The 22658-nt window shown below is 38.0% G+C and overlaps 1 protein-coding gene across 2 annotated transcripts in view; it reads right to left on the bottom strand.

Annotated features, from left to right (window-relative positions):
* CNTN1 (contactin 1) overlaps positions 1 to 22658 on the bottom strand; it is a 263071-nt gene that overhangs the window by 184320 nt on the left and 56093 nt on the right. For both annotated transcript variants that reach the window (XM_057491253.1, XM_057491252.1), the window contains exon 2: positions 21759 to 21806. The gene's annotated coding sequence lies outside the window, so the exon portion shown is untranslated. The remainder of the gene's footprint in view (positions 1 to 21758; positions 21807 to 22658) is intronic.

Here is a 22658-nt window from a genome sequence, read left to right as displayed (position 1 = left end):
ACACAATACCTTCAGGACAACACCTAGGTTCGTGTCTGATTTAATAACTGGGTACTACAGCCTAACCAATGGACACCTAAAATGAACTGCCATGAGTCCTTTGTATTTACAGAACAAAACTCAAACCCTACCTTGGTGTTTACGGGTCTCCGTGGCCCAGCTCGACTGCTCTCCTCTAACCCCTCCCTCCTCAGTCATGAGCCTCAGTTTTAAAGTTCCCTGATTTTGTGGCGCCTTCTCCAATGTCCATCCTCACAACTACTTTCCCTTCTCCGTTCTCATAGCCCTTATAACTTGTCTGCATCCTGTGTTATGATCTTCTGTACATATGATACATTTTTCTCTATTTGTCAAAAGCCCCTCGATTGCAGAATCTATGCTTTTTTTTCTATCCCCTGCACAGACTTTTACATGGCACTCCAAACACATTTGCTGAATTTATTAAATTCTCTCCTAGCAAAAAGTTTCATATAATGGCTTTATCAATGATGTAAAACTGGATGCACTTCATTCAAAGAAACACTTTTAAAGTGCAGCATATTGCCAAACTGTCCATTCCCTGTTTTCATGATAATATGATTTACTAAAAATATATAATATTTAATACATAAGACATTTAGTATTTTTGACAATATAGTATATGGATGAAAAATACCAGGTGGACCTATTTTTAAGGACAATATTATGAGTTCAGCTTTACTTAGGTTACACACTGTCTCACTGTCCATTCGAGCAAAAAAAAGAGCAGTTATTCATTTTCAAATTCAAGGGGCAGGGTATAAAACAGCAGGAACTCAGGCAACTCAGCCATCCATCTATCTTGAGAGGAATAAAACACTATTCCACTCTGTACTGGCTGGCACAACTCTTCACCAACAATCCCCCCATTTAGATATAAAAACAAACTGGCCTTTGTGTTTTGTTTATGCAGTCACCAGGGCATTACTCTCAAAGCACTTCAGCAATACAAAAATAATGTTGCTGTCTCTTACAGGCAAAGCTAAAAAATATTCACAAGAAGTGCTGCTTAAAGAGCATATTTATCTCAGTTGGTTTCCTCATTATGCAATGATAAGAAATATTAAACTAAATACCTTATTTTGTCCAGATCCTGAACATTTTCTCATTCTATGTACACTTAGGAAAAATCCTGATTGTAGAATATTTATTAGGGATATATAAGAGAAATGAACTAAATTTACCCACATGAGATTCCTCCTCACCCTACCCACTTCCAGTATTTACATTTCTAAATAGGGAGTGATGTGAACAAACAAATAAAATAATGCATTATAGGTGCAGTGCTTTTTTAAAACAAAAGCAATCAGGATATCATAATTACATAAGAAATGTGACAAGTAATTGTAACTCAAGACAGAAAGTAAGGTAGCAAGTCTTTGGAAATTAAGGACGTACTCTTTCTACTCCCCCACTGGTAAGCCTGTAACCTCAGTGTCTGTTCATCCCCTCCTTGAGTGTTTTTTGGTTTACAGTATTTTCCCTTCACTGCCTCCCCAGATGATTTAATTTCCTTCTTTTACATATCCAGATTCTAACTCTCTCAAAGAGAACAAAGAGAAGTGATAGCGATTAAATGTCTCATTTTTCTAAGTATTTGATACGAAATATCTTGTTACTCCTCACAGTTTTCTACATGAGTAGAATAGGCATTGCCTCCTTGTTTAACCGCCGCAGCCTGGTACAATCCCAAGAGGTTAGCTAACATTCCCAAGAACACGCAGACATTCAGCAGAGGAGCTAAGGGCCAAGCCCAGCTCTACCTCTTTGCTCCGGGGAGCTCAGCTCGCATGTTAATTTCTCTAGGATTCACTCTCTCAGGACACCTTCCCCTGCTGTCCTTTATCTGAATTCCTATGATGAACACCCCACAAAATAACAATTATATTTTCCTAATAATTCTTCAAGTTAATTTCATCCCTTCACATGGATCATGAGATCTTTGATGGATAGAAACAACTACACTTTTTGCTCTTTTGCATCAACCCATAAAAATCCAAACAGTGCTGATCACACACAGCAAGTGCCCTGAGACAGCTGTGGACTGATTAGGCTGCATTTTAATAGCTCTATCCCTATTTCACTGCAATAAATCCTCTCCCCGCTGTGTGATTCATCCGCCATTGCCAGTGCTCAGATGGAAGACGTGGGGAGGTTCTTTTCTGACGCATAGTGTATCTTCAGAGTCAATTCTTATATATCCAAACAGAGTAATATTGGTATTACCTGGTAGCTCTGACTACTAAATGCTCTGTGAACCTGCACAATCTACGTACTTCACAGGCATTCTGTGAGGGTTAAAATGATTATGTATGTAAATGCATGTTACAGACTTTAGAGTAAATAAATATAGGTATAGAGGGGCGGAAGATGGTGGCGTGAGTAGAGCAGCAGAAATCTCCTCCCAAAACAACATATATCTATGAAAATATAACAAAGACAACCCTTCCTAGAATAAAGACCAGAGGACACAGGAAAATATCCAGACCACATCCGCACCTGAGAGAACCCAGCGCCTCGCGAAGGGGGTGAGATACAAGCCCCGGCCCCGCGGGAGCCAAGCGCCCCTCCCCCCAGCTCCCGGCGGGAGAAGAGCAGGCAGAGCGGGAGGGAGACAGAGCCCAGGACTGCAGAGCACCCAGCCCCCGCCATCCGGGCCAGAGTGCAGACACAGTACGTGCCCAGGGGGCACTGGATGCTAGGGAAACAGGGCAGCAAGAACAGTGAGCGGGCACTGGAGGCAGGGTGCCGGAGGACATAAGAAAAGCGCGCGACCATTTTTTTTTTTTTTTTTTTGCTTTTTTGCTGTTTTGTTTTGGCGAGCGCTTTTTGGAAGTCTTAAAGGGGCAGGGCGGGACACTTAATCCAGAGGTAGGGAATCCGGGACCTCTGGGCACCCTAACCCCTGGGCTGCAGGGAGCAGGGAGGCCCCTTACGGAGATAAATAGCCTCCCAGCCGCTCCTGCTCCAACGCGACTCCACCACTTTGGAGCAGCTGCCCGAGCCAGGCCACGCCCACAGCAACAGCGGAGATTAACTCCATAGCAACCGGGCAGGAAGCAGAAGCCCTGTCTGCGCGCAGCTGCCCAGCACAAGCCACTAGAGGTCGCTGTTCTCCCAGGAGAGGAGGGCCACAAACCAACAAGAAAGGAAGTCCTTCCAGCCGTCACTCGTCCCAGCTCTGCAGACTATTCCTATCACCATGAAAAGGCAAAGCTACAGGCAGACAAAGATCACAGAGACAACACCAGAGAAGGAGACAGACCTAACCAGTCTTCCTGACAAAGAATTCAAAATAAGAATCATAAACATGCTGACAGAGATGCAGAGAAATACGCAAGAGAAATGGGATGAAGTCCGGAAGGAGATCACAGATGCCAGAAAGGAGATCGCAGAAATGAAACAAACTCTGGAAGGGTTTATAAGCAGAATGGATAAGATGCAAGAGGCCATTGATGGAATTGAAACCAGAGAACAGGAACACATAGAAGCTGACATAGAGAGAGACAAAAGGATCTCCAGGAATGAAACAATATTAAGGGAACTGTGTGACCAATCCAAAAGGAACAATATCCATATTATAGGGGTCCCAGAAGAAGAAGAGAGAGGAAAAGAGATGGAAAGTATCTTAGAAGAAATAATTGCTGACAATTTCCCCAAACTGAGGGAGGAAATAATCGAACAGACCACGGAAATACACAGAACCCCCAACAGAAAGGATCCAAGAAAGGCAACACCAAGACACATAATAATTAAAATGGCAAAGATCAAGGACAAGGAAAGAGTTTTAAAGGCAGCTAGAGAGAAAAAGGTCACCTATAAAGGGAAACCCATCAGACTAACATCAGATTTCTCAACAGAAACCCTACAGGCCAGAAGAGAATGGCATGACATATTTAATAAAATGAAACAGAAGGGCCTTGAAACAAGGATACTGTATCCAGCACGACTATCATTCAAATATGACGGGGGGGTTAAACAATTCCCAGAAAAACAAAAGCTGAGGGAATTTGCTTTCCACAAACCACCTCTACAGAACATCTTACAGGGACTGCTCTAGATGGGAGCACTCCTAAAAAGAGCACAGAACAAAACACCCAACATATGAAGAATCGAGGAGGAAGAACAAGAAGGGAGAGAAGAAAAGAATCTCCAGACAGTGTATATAACAGCTCAATAAGCGAGCTAAGTTAGGCAGTAAGATACTAAAGAGGCTAACCTTGAACCTTTGGTAACCACAAATTTGAAGCCTGCAATGGCAATAAGTACATATCCTTCAATAGTCACCCTAAATGTTAATGGGTTGAATGCACCAATCAAAAGACACAAAGTAACAGAATGGATAAAAAAGCAAGACCCATCTATATGCTGCTTACAAGAAACTCACCTCAAACCCAAAGACATGTACAGACTAAAAGTCAAGGGATGGAAAAACATATTTCAAGCAAACAACAGTGAGAAGAAAGCAGGGGTTGCAGTACTAATATCAGACAAAATAGACTTCAAAACAAAGAAAGTAACAAGAGATAAAGAAGGACACTACATAATGATAAAGGGCTCAGTCCAACAAGAGGATATAACCATTCGAAATATATATGCACCCAACACAGGAGCACCAGCATATGTGAAACAAATACTAACAGAACTAAAGGGGGAAATAGACTGCAATGCATTCATTCTAGGAGACTTCAACACACCACTCACCCCAAAGGATAGATCCACCGGGCAGAAAATAAGTAAGGACACGGAAGCACTGAACAACACAGTAGAGCAGATGGACCTAATAGACATCTATAGAACTCTACATCCAAAAGCAGCGGGATATACATTCTTCTCAAGTGCACATGGAACATTCTCCAGAATAGACCACATACTAGGCCACAAAAAGAGACTCAGAAAATTCCAAAAGATTGAAATCCTACCAACCAACTTTTCAGACCACAAAGGCATAAAACTAGAAATAAACTGTACAAAGAAAGCAAAGAGGCTCACAAACACATGGAGGCTTAACAACACGCTCCTAAATAATCAATGGATCAATGACCAAATCAAAATGGAGATCCAGCAATATATGGAAACAAATGACAACAACAACACGAAGCCCCAACTTCTGTGGGACACAGCAAAAGCAGTCTTAAGAGAATGGTCTAATGTCACAATTATCGAAATTGGAAAAAGAAGAACAGATGAGGCCTAAGGTCAGCAGAAGGAGGGACATAATAAAGATCAGAGAAGAAATAAATAAAATTGAGAAGAATAAAACAATAGCAAAAACCAATGAAACCAAGAGCTGGTTCTTCGAGAAAATAAACAAAATAGATAAGCCTCTAGCCAGGCTTATTAAGAAGAAAAGAGAGTCAACACAAATCAACAGTATCAGAAACAAGAAAGGAAAAATCATGATGGACCCCACAGAAATACAAAGAATTATTAGAGACTACTATGAAAACCTATATGCTAACAAGCTGGGAAACCTAGGAAAAATGGACAACTTCCTAGAAAAATACAACCTTCCAAGATTGACCCAGAAAGAAACAGAAAATCTAAACAGACCAATTACCAGCAACGAAATTGAAGCGGTAATCAAAAAACTACCAAAGAACAAAACCCCCGGGCCAGATGGATTTACCTCGGAATTTTATCAGACATACAGGGAAGACATAATACCCATTCTCCTTAAAGTTTTCCAAAAAATAGAGGAGGAGGGGATACTCCCAAACTCATTCTATGAAGCTAACATCACCCTAATACCAAAACCAGGCAAAGACCCCGCCAAAAAAGAAAACTACAGACCAATATCCCTGATGAACATAGATGCAAAAATACTCTACAAAATATTAGCAAACCGAATTCAAAAATACATCAAAAGGATCATACACCATGACCAAGTGGGATTCATCCCAGGGATGCAAGGATGGTACAACATTCGAAAGTCCATCAACATCATCCACCACATCAACAAAAAGAAAGACAATAACCACATGATCATCTCTATAGATGCTGAAAAAGCATTTGACAAAGTTCAACATCCATTCATGATAAAAATTCTCAGGAAAATGGGAATAGAGGGCAAGTACCTCAACATAATAAAGGCCATCTATGATAAACCCACAGCCAACATTATATTGAACAGCGAGAAGCTGAAAGCATTTCCTCTGAGATCGGGAACTAGACAGGGATGCCCACTCTCTCCACTGTTATTTAACATAGTACTGGAGGTCCTAGCCATGGCAATCAGAAAAAACAAACAAATACAAGGAATCCAGATTGGTAAAGAAGAAGTTAAACTGTCACTATTTGCAGATGACATGATACTGTACATAAAAAACCCTAAAGACTCCACCCCAAAACTAATAGAACTGATATCGGAATACAGCAAAGTTGCAGGATACAAAATCAACACACAGAAATCTGTGGCTTTCCTATACACTAACAATGAACCAACAGAAAGAGAAATCAGGAAAACAACTCCATTCACAATTGCATCAAAAAAAATAAAATACCTAGGAATAAACCTAACCAAAGAAGTGAAAGACTTATATTCTGAAAACTACAAGTCACTCTTAAAAGAAATTAAAGGGGACACTAACAGATGGAAACGCATCCCATGCTCATGGCTAGGAAGAATTAATATCGTCAAAATGGCCATCCTGCCCAAAGCAATATACAGATTTGATGCAATCACTATGAAACTACCAGCAACATTCTTCAATGAACTGGAACAAATAATCCAAAAATTCATATGGAAACACCAAAGACCCCGAATAGCCAAAGCAATCCTGAGAAAGAAGAATAAAGTAGGGGGGATCTCACTCCCCAACTTCAAGCTCTACTATAAAGCCATAGTAATCAAGACAATTTGGTACTGGCACAAGAACAGAGCCACAGAACAATGGAACAGACTAGACAATCCAGACATTAACCCAGACATATATGGTCAATTAATATTTGATAAAGGAGCCATGGACATACAATGGCGAAATGACAGTCTCTTCAACAGGTGGTGCTGGCAAAACTGGACAGCTACATGTAGGAGAATGAAACTGGACCATTGTCTAACCCCATATACAAAAGTAAACTCAAAATGGATCAAAGACCTGACTGTAAGTCATGAAACCATTAAACTCTTGGAAGAAAACATAGGCAAAAACCTCTTAGACATAAACATGAGTGACCTCTTCTTGAACATATCTCCCCGGGCAAGGAAAACAACAGCAAAAATGAACAAGTGGGACTATATTAAGCTGAAAAGCTTCTGTACAGCAAAAGACACCATCAATAGAACAAGAAGGATCCCTACAGTATGGGAGAATATATTTGAAAATGACACATCCGATAAAGGCTTGACGTCCAGAATATATAAGGAGCTCTCACGCCTCAACAAACAAAAAACAAATAACCCAATTAAAAAATGGGCAGAGGAACTGAACAGACAGTTCTCCAAAAAACAAATACAGATGGCCAACAGACACATGAAAAGATGCTCCACATCGCTAATTATCAGAGAAATGCAAATTAAAACTACAATGAGGTATCACCTCACACCAGTAAGGATGGCTGCCATCCAAAAGACAGAGAACAACAAATGTTGGCGAGGCTGTGGAGAAAGGGGAACCCTCCTACACTGCTGGTGGGAATGTAAGTTAGTTCAACCATTGTGGAAAGCAGTATGGAGGTACATCAAAATGCTCAAAACAGACTTACCATTTGACCCAGGAATTGCACTCCTAGGAATTTACCCTAAGAATGCAGCAATCAAGTATGAGAAAGATCAGTGCACCCCTATGATTATCGCAGCACTATTTACAATAGCCAAGAATTGGAAGCAACCTAAATGTCCATCGATAGATGAATGGATAAAGAAGAAGTGGTACATATACACAATGGAATACTACTCAGCCATAAGAAAAGGGCAAATCCAATCATTTGCAGCAACATGGATGGAGCTGGAGGGTATTATGCTCAGTGAAACAAGCCAAGCGGAGAAAGAGAAATACCAAATGATTTCACTTATCTGTGGAACATAAGAACAAAGGAAAAACTGAAGGAACAAAACAGCAGCAGAATCACAGAACTCAAGAATGGACTAACAGGTACCAAAGGGAAAGGGACTGGGGAGGATGGGTGGGTATGGAGGGATAAGGGGGGGGAGAAGTAGGGGGGTATTAAGATTAGCATGCATGGGGGGGTAGGAGAAAAGGGAGGGCTGTACAACACAGAGAAGGCAAGTAGTGATTCTACAACATTTTGCTATGCTGATGGACAGTGACTGTAAAGGGGTTTATAGGGGAGACCTGGTATAGGGGAGAGCCTAGTAAACAAATTATCCGTCATGTAAGTGTAGATTAATGATAAAAAAAAAAAAAAAAAGTTCCTGTGTGGTGACCTCCAATGAGTTCTACACAATGATATAAAGGGCATGTAAAAGTGTAGGCAAAGGGTCTGTTTGTGTTTATATAGAGGATCAAAGCCTAATTTGGCTACCCCGAAAATGAACTAAGATACGATATGAAAAAGAACTTCCAACATCTGCACTCTCTGGAAGACTCATGCCAGAAGATGATCATCAAAAAACCCCAACGAAGATCCACGCACTGCTACAGCTGTAGATGCACTCATCCCACCAGTTCCTGGACTTGCCATGGGAATGAGGAAGGAGATATCTAAGCTGGCCTGTGCATACAGTAAAACAACAAATTTGACTGGATCTATACTGTTGGAACTCAACCAAGAATTAGGAGAAGTGCAAATTGTAGCGCTCCAAAATCTTACAACTACAGACTATTTACTGTTAAAAGAACATAAGGGATGTGAACATTCCCCAGGAATGGGTTGTTTTAATTTGTCTGATTTCTTTCAGACTGTTCAAGTTCAGTTGGACAATATCCACCATATCATAGATAAGTTTTCACAAATGCCTAAGGTGCCTAACTGGTTTTCTTGGTTTCACTGGAGATGGCTGGTAATTACAGATATGCTTTGGTTATGTAACTATACTCCTATTATGTTAATGTGTGTGCACAATTTAAGTAGTATCTTAAAACTTATACATGCTGAAGTTACTCAACAAGAAGATATGTCAAAGAAATAATCAATCTTCCCATGTTTTCTTCTGCCTGCTACTTCTATAGCTTTTCTTCTTCCTTCCTAATTACGACCCTTAAATAGAATTCGTGCCTCATATCAAATTTACCGAGTATCATAATTCTTCCAAGTGGTAAGGATACCTCAAGACAAATGCTGGGCATAGAAGCTACAGGGCATAAATATGCAAAGAAATAAAAAGCTAACCATTTCAAACAATAAGGCTTCTCTCTCACTTACCAACTTTACATTTCCCTGTATGGCCCCGGAAGATGACTGGTTAGCCAGAGACGGTTAAGATTCCTCAAGGGAGGAACAACCTAAGACAGGCACAGTCGCAGGAGGGTCATCAGGTGAGAAATTGGGGATCAACAGAGGTGAGGCTTAGAACCTCACCTCCCTGTTCTGAGAGAAATCTTCTGCATACGTGGATGTTCTATTGCCCTGGTCTAGCTTGGATTAACACATAGTCTACAGGCACACACCTGATCATCTACATTTGCTCTCTTACAACACTAAACTATGTTTTCTACCTTTATCTTGTACCTACCTACCACTTCAGCATTTTATTAAAAATAATAATAATAAAGAAATGTGGTATCCACATATAAATCAAGTATAAAAACCAAATGAGTGTTCATATTTGAACTGACTGTTTATAGTTCATAATGCATGAGCAAAACCGAAAGTTTCTGTGATGACTGCCCTTGTACTGTTCACTATGTAACTTATTCATTATGTAAGAATTTGTTCTCCATGTAAGAACTTGTTTGTTATGCCTCAGAAGATTGGAGACTGACAAAAATTAGGCTTGGGGTGGATTAATGATTGTGCATTGAGCATTGACTCCCCTATACAGAATTTTATTGTCGTTAACAACCATTTGATCAATAAATATGAGAGATGCCCTCACAAAAAAGAAAGAAAAAAAAAAAGGACAGACTTCCAATGGTAAAATAAATAAGTAACCGGGATGTAATGTATAGCATAAGGAATATAGTCAAGATATTGTAACAGCTTGGTAGGGTGATAGCTGGAACCTAGAATTATGTATATAAATGTTTTATCAATGTGTTGTACACTTGAAACTAATGTAATGTAATACTGTGCATCAACTACCCTTTAATAAAAAATAATTATCAAAAAAAAAAAAAAAAAGCAGTCTGTGGCTCCCTGTTTTACATGTATTCTTACCATTGTTTTTACCAATACTGTCTTTTATTTTTGCCAGAAATCTATTGCTTATAATCCAATTTTCTTATCTATGTTGTAGCCACATTCCAATTTTCTATTCTACAAGAATTATTTTGTTAATAAAGTATTTTTTTTGAAAATTTTAAAAATAAATAAATAAATAAATATAGGTATAAGATTACCACAGTTAAAGAAATAATTTACTTGTAATTCTTAGTTCCTATCAAATTTATCCCTGAGCTAATCTGATAACTGAATCAATGTCCCTGTTCCAAAAGAAAAAAAAAACAGTGTCCATATTTATTTAAACTGTCCCGAAAGAGAAAATGGTCCAACTTTGGTCACAAAGAGCATTAGTAAATGGAACTATGGGAACTTGAAACCATGGTAGAGAATTCAGGATGCAATGAAGGGTAACGGAAGTGAGCAATAATGTTGTTTGTACTTAGTTGCTGGAATAAGATGATAAACCATTTCTGGAGGTCATACAATGATATGGATTAAGCAAAACAAAAGATAACTGACGTCATTTTAAAAGTGATCAACTTTTCTTTTGTTAAAATGTAATGAGGAACCAGTTGACAAACTACACACACATTATATGCATTGATGTGTGCGAAGAATTCTAAATTTGTCAAATATAGCACTTAAAAAGGGTAGAAAATTATTAGTTCTTACTGCAATAAGTCATAAAAATCGTGGTAACATTATCAGATTAAGAATTTGAGGAAACTGCTCTCTCCTCACCTCAGCCATAAGCCACCGGAAACCTCTCTTGCCAGTTGGGTCCGGAAGGAGAAGGCAAGGATTCTGGGGAGGTGATCAGCTGGCTGAGAGTGAGGCGCAGCCTCTAATTGCTGTAAAGTGACCTCCTTCAGGCTCAGTTACGGTCATGGTTGGGAAGCTGGCAGAACTGGTTTTCTGGGGTTTTTCTAACATAGAAGAAATGTTAAAAAAAGAAAAGTAAAGAAAAGCCTCAGAAAGAGAGTTAAAGAGAAGACTTTATGGAGAAACAAGATTCACAGTGCTGCCCCTCTGCTCTTCGGTGCCGGTAGGAGATGTAGACAGAAAAAAACACTCCCTTGGGGTCTTCAAGTGACTAGGAACGTGGGGTGCAGGCTCTCCTTTTCTGCTTGCAGGTTACTGAGCAGCAGAATCCCAGCTATTTCCAGTGTTGCCAGGCCTGGGGACTGGACAGCCATGAGACGGCCAGGAGGCACCAACAGGGAGAAGTGGGCAAAGTCCACTCCGGTTTCCTATGGGACTTGGCGACGTACAGAGAACTGTGAGTCTCCTATTCCAGTTGACCTTTGAACACCACGGATTTAAGCTGTGCAGGTCCACTTGAATATGGATTTTTTCTCAGTAAATATATTAGAAATATTTTTGGAGATTTGTGACAATTTGAAAAAATATTTTCTTTTCTCTGGCTTACTTTACCGTTAAGAATACAGTATACAATACATACAACACACAAAACATGTGTAAGTTGACTGTTTATGTTAGCAGCAAGGCTTCTTTAGGCTATTAGTAATTAAGTTTTGGAGGAGTCAAAAGCTATACACGGATTTTTGATTGTGCAGGGCATTGCACCCCAACCCCTGCATTGTTTTAGGGTCAACTGTAGTTTAGCTAGTTGACAGGCCATGGTTTGAGGCTCTCACCTAGGGATCCAGTCTTGCACGGGGTATCCTGGCAGAAGGAAGCGACAGTGTCATAGAGGTGGAAACAGCTCACTTGGGGTAAGAGGAGGACGGTTTCCTACCTCAGGGAGCGGTTAGGTAGCTCACTGGTTCCTGAAATCCCTCTGTGTGACCTTTAGAAGCAGTAAAGGGCATCAGCTGGATATGCCAAATGCCAATCAACCAGATGTGGGCTTAACAACGAGAATCCTACATATTATACAAATCGTCCATGAACTAGAGTTTGCAGCTGTGAAAGAATCTCAGAAACATGGTGAGAAAAGTAGTCATCCTTTTTCTGTTCTGTGAACGCGACGTCGTGATCCAGCACTCCCTTCATAAGCAGCCGGCGCCTCCGGATATGCACGTGACACTTGTCTTCCCAAATGAAGTTATGTATTCCATGCGGACTGGTGTCAAGTCAGATCCCTACCACCCCACATTTATAGAATTGTATTTTTAAGCTAAAGGAGGAATGTTGTATTAATATCAGGAATATTTTATCTTGTTGGTTTGAGCTAGTATTATAATTGTCACAATACATTTGAATACAGAGTCTGTCATCCAATGCTACTGGGTTATGTAATGGCACTTTGTTGTTAATGTTAAACTTTAATTTCCTCATGTGCACACTGCATTATTTAGGCCACCACTTTCACTGTACAAACCTAGTACAACTCAGATGCCAAAACTAACAATAGAAAGGAAAAATTCAGATGTGGTCCAGGTGCTAAAGAATAAATGAACTTCTAGCACTTCAAATCCCAAAGTGAATTAAAAGGGTACTCTTTTGGGTGAAAGGACAGTCTGATGTCTGGAGATCTATGGATTTATTATAACACTGTAGTAAAGGGAGATTTAATAGGGACCATGGAGAGAAGAGAGCCATTAAATGAGTACTGAGGGGCATGCGTCAGGAGATTCATTCAGTAGCTGAAGTGTATGCTATTAACAGCAGCCCTGAGCAGCGATGAAGTGTGAACTTCAGCAAAATAACAGATTTATACAAGTTATGGGTCTGAGAAGGTATTTCAAGATTAGACAGATCAAAGAATGTGAAAGTAGCAAACATCATGGGCATACATATAAAAAGAAGTATCTTGCAAATGTTAATAGCATGTTTTCTCAGGAAATATATATACATGAGAATTTTACAAAGATGTTAACAAAATTATGTTTAAATGAAACATTAGGGAAAAATCAAGTAATGATGAGAAATAGCCAACTTATACAAGGTATAACATTAAAAACATGTTTTGGAGAATTCGTGACATGGGAAGTTTCAAATTCAACCCAATATAAGATGAAGTGAAAAAATTAAGACATTAAAATTTATGTTTATATGGCTTCAAAGTATCTCAAGATGTTACAAAGGCTTATTTATGATATAAGAGATTATGTCACTTATCTTCCAGTTTTTTCAAAATCAGTGTGCATTTTTTAAATTAAAGGCTTCCACTGTAGAGCACATATACACATATTTCGTTTTTTTCATACCCCTTTCTGCCACACGAGGAGCATTAAATGGCTTAACTACACTCTTAAAGTATCAGTAGAGACCTAGAATTCAAATTTAAGTTTCTTTAGGGTTTTTTAGTGCAACACATACAAATGTATTCTTGCCTCACCATTTCTGAAAAAGAAAGAAACCCATCATTTCAAGTGTTCATGAAAATTTCTAAGCACTTTAAGTGCAATGGACTGATTCAGTAATCAAAATGCAAATACATGGATTAGAATTTCATCTCCTTTTTTTGCCAAGCTTCTGCTCAGAATAATAACATTAGTATGATAGTAGAAAGTCATACAAGGAAATTTAAAAAGCAGATTTCAGCATCTACATATGGAAAATCAATCTCAAAGTAATCATTAAATCAATCATCATATAGCAATTAATATTTATCTGTAAGGCATTATGCTGAATAATCTGTGGAGGCTTGAAAGATGTACAAGAGGTAACTCTCTTCCCTTACAGGTTTTATAATCTCACTGGAGATATATATATATATATATGAAAAAGAAAAATAACAATAAAAGCTTAAACTAAAAATTAAGACTATAGGGAAAAGGAGGCAATTTAAATGTATTAAGGGTCTACTATATGGTAAGTACTGATTGGCACTTAATATACGTCATCTCATTGGTTCTCACAACAACAGCATGTGTGCCATACCTGGTGGAGCAGAACCAAAGGGAAGAGAAGCTACTCTAGTGAATTTAGTAAGTCATCTAGAAAAAACTTCTTTTCAGCAGTCATTTTATTTGTCCCTTGTAACCTAATAGGTACCTACTTCCCTGGGGGAAGGCAATAATAGGATCTTTTATGATCCTTCCTGTCCTGCCATTGCATGATGGTGGATATTGCAGGAACAGTGGCTGAGCTTCCTCTAGATGACGACAGAATCACTATGCCAACAAATGTGCAGACATCAGTTTGAGGTGGGACATCCATGCAGCAGTGAAAACTACCAGTTGGAATGTGCTAGGGAACCAGTTTTCCGCTGTGGCTCCATGTGTAGTGACAGAAAGCAATGGATGGACCTCCCATTTCCTCTCTGCTTGTGATTTGGAAGCAGAGCAGATGACACTAGATGAAATAATCCTCTGGGAATTCTGGGCAATGGGAGAGGGGGAAGAGGGCACCTCAGGAGGGAGATACAGGACATCCTGCTAATATGGGAATGCCAGATTAAGAGTTATGTAAAAATGTAAAGGAGAGGTGACTGCATTTGAATTCCAGTTGTTTTTATTTTTTTTACAGTGAAATGAAGGTTCAGAGTAGACACATAGCTTGCCTAAAAAATGCACAGTGATTTTGAAAAAATTGGAAGATAAGAGAAACAATCCTATATCATAAATAAGCCTTTGATGACATCTTGTGTCATCACACACAGCTAGTGATTTGCAAAGCTAGGATTCAGATCCATTCTTTGACACTAATATTGTCTTCCACAAAAGAGATGTCATGAAACATTATACTTTTTTCAGAAAACACTATACATCAAGCAAAACTTAGCAAGTATCATTCACTAATGATTAGCCAAATGTTTTCTTAACATTTTGATCAGTGCCATTGTGTAATTCTGAGAGAAAATAAAGCTTACATTTGTTTTCTGAAAAGTTCAGTCATTTTATTTTATTCTTCCTTGACTCTCGAGCACTAAATCCCCTGTGCTTTCTGGAATTTCCTTTTATTGAATAAGGAATTCTTGTTTTGATGAAATGGAATAAAAAAAATCATGAGGTTAATCATAGTTGAAAAATCAAGCAATAGCTTTTAGTATCTAGTCTATCATTCATTCTAATATAGTTGATAAAGAACTCAAGTTATTAAACAACCAAAATGGTTCAATTGTATAAGAGAAATAACAACACAGGAAGTCTGCCAATATGTACTCTAATGACACTGAAAGAGACAGTAGGATTGTAACACTTTTCCCACTGTTCCCAAAGGTGCCAAGCATAATGACGAGTACGTATTTGGTGTTAAACTAATTAATTTGATTGATGATAGCCACCAATTCCTGAGTAAACTGTAGTATTTAGGAGAGTCCATGGAATTGTTGAAAATCATGTAAGATAAAAAGTTTTTAAGTGACAAATGAGAGATGTTATAAATAAAAGGAAAGGTGCAACTTTTTACAATTTCTAATTTATGAAAGACTGATATATAATAGATAACTTAACAGAAGGATAGATTTTTTTAAATATATTCCCAAAGCCTAGAATAGACCCTGGGTTATCTAGGGAGCATCAGAGTAAATGGATGAATATTTGTTAGCTAAGTTCATGTTGAATATGTTATACATTTATTTATGCCCCTATTTGTTTGATATTAGAAATGTTAGACCATATTTAAAAGCTGAGTAAAGAAATACGAATAAGGCCTTCACATAACTGGAAGACAAAAGTGCATAGCATGAAATAAAAAGAGAGAGATGGAACCTTCTGGGTGGGTCCCAAAGCTCAGTGACTTCGGTTTCCATCTGCCGTTTATAAGTTGCCCATTAGTTCAACTTCCTTTCGTTCAGTTTTCTGGGTTTTCCTTTAGCAGTTCTCTGGATTTTCTAGCTCTTTCATTTTATCATTATTTTTGGTATTCTGCAGTTTCACTTTTATGTATTCAGATGGAATTTTCTTTTAATTTATCCTGTTTCAGGTTCCTTGGACTTCTAGGATCTGAAGATTAAGGGTTTTTCAACAATTCAGGAAAATCCTCTATTTTATCTTCAAATATTTCCCCATATTCTCTGCTATTACATCTTAAAATATTTCCCCTTCTTCCTTACTTCTATTTTCTCCTTTTAGAATACCAATTAAGTATATTGTATCTTGTCTTTCTGTTTGTCACCTGTTCCATGGTTCATAGTCCCTTTGGCAGTTTCCATCCTTTTTTCTCTCTTTCATGTTTCTTTCTTTGAAAATTATTTCTTTGGATTCCAAATTCTCTCTTTAACTGTGTCAATTCTACTAAATTGCTCTTTAAGTTTATAGTTTCAATTATGTTTTCATTTTTATTAGATTCTTTCCCAAAACCACTTCTCCTTTCTATAGTCTCTATTTCCCTGCTCATATTTTCAAGCATTTTTTTTTTCTTTAAATACATTCTTGGTAGTGAGACTACTTCCCCTCGCCCTTGCTCCCCACCCAGTATGCCCATGCCCTGACCCTCAGAACCTGTGGATATGTCACCTTACATGGCAAAATGACCTTTGCAGGTGTGCTCAAGGTAACGGCCTGGAGAAGGTGAGATGATCCTGCATGATCTGGATGGGCCCGATCTGATCACATGAGCTCTGACAAGCAGCAGAAAAAGGCAGAAGAATGGGTCAGAGAGATGTACGTGAAAAGGACTCAGACTGCTGTTGCTGGTTTGGGCTAGATAAGGAGACACAAGCCAAGAACTGCAGCAGTCTCTAGACACTGAGATCAGCCTTCCACTTACAGTCAGCAAGCAAATTGGGACCCCAACCCTACGACCACAAGAAAGTGAACTCAGTCAGCAACCTGAGTGAGCAGGAATCGACTCTTCCCTAGAACCTCCAGAAAGGACGGAGTCTGACACCCTTAATTTAGAACATTGACAACCCTACTGGATTTCTGATCTACACAACTATAACATCATAAATTTGCCTTAAGCCACTATGTATGTGGTAATTTGTTATACAGCAATAGAAAATTAATATTTATTTCAGCACCAGAAATGAGGTAGTGTTGTAACAAGTAATTTTAAAATGTGGAATCGGTTTCAGTATCAGGCAGTGGGCACAGGCTGGAAGAATTCTGAGAAGCATGAAAGAAAAATCCTAGATTTCTTTGAATAGACTGTTCGCAGAAATATGGACATTAAAGATGGTCCGTGAGGGCTCAGAAGGAAGCGAGAAACATTACAGAGAAATTCTCAAGTACCACAAAGAAAACACAATGATCACGAACAGACAATTAACAGAAATAAGGACTTTAAGGATGCTGCTGCTGAGAGCTCAGAAGGAAATGAGAACACGTTATTAGACACCAGAGGAAAAGGGATTTTTGTTACACGGTACCAGAAATCTTAGCAGGATTTTGTCGTGCAGTTATGTAGAAAGCGGAGCTTGTAAGCAATGAACTTGAATGTCCAGCTGAGATTTCCAAGCAGAGTGCTGAAGGGGCAGACTTGGTTCTTTCCCCTTAGAGTGAAATGCAAGAGGAGACACAGTCATGGAGGGACTGCTAAACAGAAAGGAACCAGGACTTAATGATCCTGGAAATTCTCAGCATCCCCATATGGCAAAAAAAAAAAAAAAAAAAAGTTAAAATTAAGAGATTCATTATAATTTAAAATTAACAGATTTTCTTAGATTTTTCAGAAACATCAAAATCAGAATATTCAGTAACAAAAAAAAACTCCTTGAATAGATTTTAAGTGGGATCCCCTCAAGCCCCTCAACAGAAGCCAAAAAGAGAGAACAGGTTTCCTTGGGAAGATTTTTGCACAAGCCTCTTTTTCTTAAGGGAGTGAAATCTGTGACATCCATAGAAGACAACCACAGGGTTCTTGAGAATCTTAAATAAGCGAAGACACTGACAGCTTGGATTGAAAGGGTCAGAGAGATACCACAGCAGAAGAATCCAAGTCGTTTGACATAAAATGGTCCTGTGTCAAGGTAAGTAGCAGCTTTCAGAAGTGAGGAGAAACCCTCAGCTCAGAGCCAGGGGTGCTCAGTCCTACAGCCACAGGAAGTGAATTCTGCCAACTACATAAATGAACAGGAAACTGATCTGATTCCCTGCAGAGCCCCCAGAATGAAATGCCTATACTCTGGTTTTAACCTGGTAACGCCTGAAGTGGACTTCTGACCTACAGATCCATCAAATGACAAATCTGTGCTGTTTTATGACACTGAAATATGTGGAATTTGTTATGGAAGTTATAGAAAATGAATGCAACATTCAACATATTTTTTTTCTGAATCTGATCATTCCAATATATCACTGTAAGACTATCATTCTTTTTTCTTCCCTCCCTGCCCTCCATTCCAAGACTACCTTCTGTCACGGTTTTTTTTTTTCAGCCTCCTCTCAAGCTATTTCACTCTTCATGCTTTGTCACTGCTGAATTGTTAACTAACTTTCTTAGAAATTTATCATGGAAACACTGAATTGGGATTCATACTACAAATGATTTATTTTGCTTCACTGACTAAATCTGAATCACTCTAAATTATCGGATGATGTTCGTTGGATCCCACAGGTGAATTCTGCCAGCAAACCTCAGGGAAGGCTGCCTAATCGTTCTGAATTCTAGGGGCAAATCTGCGCCCTGGACTCCGTGGCAAAGTGTAGACAGGCATGTTCCTCTGATACACCTTCTCCATGGTGGTGCATTTATTTCCCTGGGTCCTTCCTCTTAGTGCCTCCCTGAGAATCCCAGCCCTCTGGGGGCCTCTCCCGTCTGACCCCCAAGTGGCCCCGCGCTTCAGCCCCTCAGCTTCAGCCCCGCTCACCTCTGCAGGTGATGCTTCCCTCTGTGGTGTTCTCATCCGGCTCTTTACTTTCTGACCAACTCAGAAAATCATTTAAAGAAAAGTGTTTTATCGCCCTATTTTTAGATTTTTTTCTTTTAATTGCTGCCAGAAATGGAACTCTCCATTTATTTTTTAAACCTTCTCAAATTTACTTAGAAAAATTGAAGTAATACATTTCATGGCCTGTACAAGGGTTTATTACCTTAAGTAAAACAGTTACCAAAGTAATAACTTTTCTACTCAATTTCGTAATGCACTTTAACAAGTACTATTCCTGATGGTACCAGGAAAAGTAAGTAGCAGGTCACAGGCAATGTGTTTCACATTTTAAAGTCCTCCTTTCTAAAATATACTTATAGATCTATATGAAGACTGGTGAGGACAACAGACTCCAAATGCAGAAAAATACCATCGTCTTTGAGAATCAAAGACTACTATTAGTCTTTGTAGTGCCTTTGTATTTTAAATGAATATTATTGAGCTCAAATTTAAATTTAGAGGTTATATCTTCTTTTAGGTTTATAAACAAAAGATCCATACATCCCTGATGATATTTACAAGCAGTCTTGATTCACTCAATCAGAAATAATTCCATCCTCTGTGCCTCCACTGCATGGGATTACACTATGCTGTAATAATTTGTTTACATATGTGATTTTTTTTCCTTTTTTTACTAGACTGTGAGCATCTTGAAGAGAGAAACCATATTTACTAAAACTATTGTAGTAGGCCCAGAACTTAGGTATAAATAAATACCTAAGTTGAATTTAACCTATGAGTGACAATGTTTAGTAAAATGTAAGAAGTTAATAATTCTTTAGTACATATAATTTCAACCTTTTTTTGATAATATTAGGAAAAATGTATAATATTACAAAAACATTGTAATATTGTAGACTAGCAGAAGTTAACAATGTCACTGATATAGACCTTTCTTTCCTTCTTTCTGTTATTATAATGCACACGTTTCATTGCAGAATGAATGAATGTTTTGACTCTGAAACAAAAGTGATTCGAAATTGTCTTTTACTTGAAGCATCATTAACAGGATAATAATGTCCAATGAGAGAAAATGCTCAAATGCTTAAAGGAAGTAACACTATCAGCATTTAAATGTTTTCCAGAGTTGAATTTTAAGTAATTTGCATTTACTTACCTCAAAGAGAATCAATATTCTATTGCCAAACAAAGAAATAAGCAAACCCTAAACAAACAAAATCTCTGATGGCAAGACTACTACTATACGGGTTGCATCTTCTCACGTATTTTTCAAGCTAACAGAGCTGTATAAAGGTGCTTAAGATGTCAGCATCATGTACTTCTATTTTTATGCTAATCCTTCCAGAGCATTCAACACTCTAGAGTCTTTAAAAAAACATTTAATGGAATGATTCTTCATTTAACTTTCTATGTCCTTTAAGATACATGCACGTGGGTCCCCATCTATATTCCAAATACAAAACAGAGAAACCAAACTGATTGTAGTCATGAACAAAACAGTTTATATTCCCCTTTCTACCAGTTTTGAAAATGTTCCTTTTTGCTATAAGGAGTGAACTTTAAGTCATCTCTGTCCTTCCTTTTTTATTCCTTTAGTCTATTATAAAGAAGTGTTGTTTTTGCTTTCCTGTCTCCTGGCAATGGAATGCCTATTTCCACTGCCTTTATCAAGATGAGGCCATCATTTCATGCCTTGATAATAGGCATACCAGAGAATCTTCAAAGATCCCTCCTACTTCTACTATTTTATTGTTAATTTTTTAACTGATTACCCTGACCATATTGTGGATTCTTGTACTCAACTGCAACAGTAAAAATGCAACTTAATCACTTGCAGGTAGGGGAAACTGGAAGTGAAGCTGGATAGTTTAATATTACCCACCAAAGTACATTTATAACCTCCTTCTGCTCTGCTATACAATTATTACATTTTCCTAAAATGCTCTGCATTCCAACTCGTCACTGTAACACAGTTTCTCTCTGTATCACCTTTCATGCTTTTAATGGTCTTCAGACCACAAAAAACTGCCTTCTCGTTTCCTCAATCCAAAATTCACAAAATTCTGCTTAACTTGTCTTCTCTAGGTCGTTTACATACTGGTAAGAAAACAAAACTTGGGCATTAGATAGACCTCAGCTGGTAACAATGCCACATATCAACTATATAATTTTAGGCAAGGCTCAGGTTTTTCATTGTAAAATGAGATTAAAAAGAAGAAGAAGATCTTTGCTTCATAAAACTATGATGATTGTATGACATAAAGCATATAAAGTGTTTACATATAGCCTGGATTGTAACATTAAGTAAATATTATTATTGTTGTTGGTATTATTATTATTAATTCCATGATTATGTCCCCATGACTCCAGCACACATTTGAAAACTCTTCCAGACTCTATTAACTCAGCAATATTGAGCACTACTCAGTATTAATTGTTCTCTAATTGCTTTGTGTATTTGCACCGTGACTTACTTGTATTGGTATTTTCAGAGAATGCACTGAAAGGACATTTGATAAGTAGTCATCCAGCACTTTATCACATATTTTGATTATTTTTAAAAATTAAGAAATATTACAGAAAGATAAAATGGGACTAATTTCATAGAATGGTAACATCATAGAATGTTTGTCATGGGCCAGAAAATTGCTGGGTGCTGAGTACTCACAAATATACATGAATATTCTGTTGCACAGTTTTGCCACATAATTTTATTCCTTAAAACTAAGACACACACCCACACACACATCTGCATGCCAAGTAAATTGCTTACCTTAAGATTGTTCTGAATTCAGCTTCAAAAATGATCCAAAGTGGATACCTACAAATAAATAATTATGAAATTATAGTCAGTTAGCTTGAAGATAAAGATATTCTTAGCTTTAGCAATTTTTAATATTTTCCAAAAAATCAGTTGTGTTTTAATAATTTTTTACTTATTGCTTTGACCATTATAAAACAGTAAATAGTACTATATTAATAGTATTATATAAGTATATAAATATACATTATATAAATAGTAAAGTTTGACATATTTGTAAAACACATTATAAAATCAGTAAACATGTTTAAGCTAAAGGGATTTGACCTGTTTATTGTTTGCAAAGCCTATTGATGGTTTATATCCCAAATATAATCTTACTCAGCATTACTGAATTGTACTAAAAGTGAACATTTTAGATAAAACTATAATAATGGCACTGCCCCATTTTATGATACTGAACACTAGACAGGATTTTAGAGAAGCATGTGCGCCCAGCATATGTCTGTGTGCGTATCCCATATGTGTGTATACATATTGATAGAAAGCATGGCGATACACACACACACACACACACACACACACACACACATAAATATAAAGAAAAGAAACAGGTAGACGTAAAACACTTGGTAGAAGAAACCAAGTTTTGGTGTACAAGCGAATGGATAAATTCAGCTCAAGTATTACCTTGATGATATTAGCAACAATACCAGCAACAAAAATGGCATGTTTAGTTTTATAGTTTATAGAACACTTTTTCATATTCTTGCACAACTTTATGGTCTTCAGCAGCACTCAAGGTCATAAACATACTCCCTCCCAACTACTACTAGGGTAAGCTTGCTCTGACTTGATTCAGAAGAAGTACACAGAGAGCCTGCCCCGTCCAATGCACATCTGAGAATAGGC

This window comes from Manis pentadactyla, chromosome 14 (assembly GCF_030020395.1).
Source record: "Manis pentadactyla isolate mManPen7 chromosome 14, mManPen7.hap1, whole genome shotgun sequence".
Classification (NCBI taxonomy): Eukaryota; Metazoa; Chordata; class Mammalia; order Pholidota; family Manidae; genus Manis; species Manis pentadactyla.
Note: the sequence above shows the minus strand (reverse complement) of the source record. Positions and strands in the feature narration are given on the sequence as shown.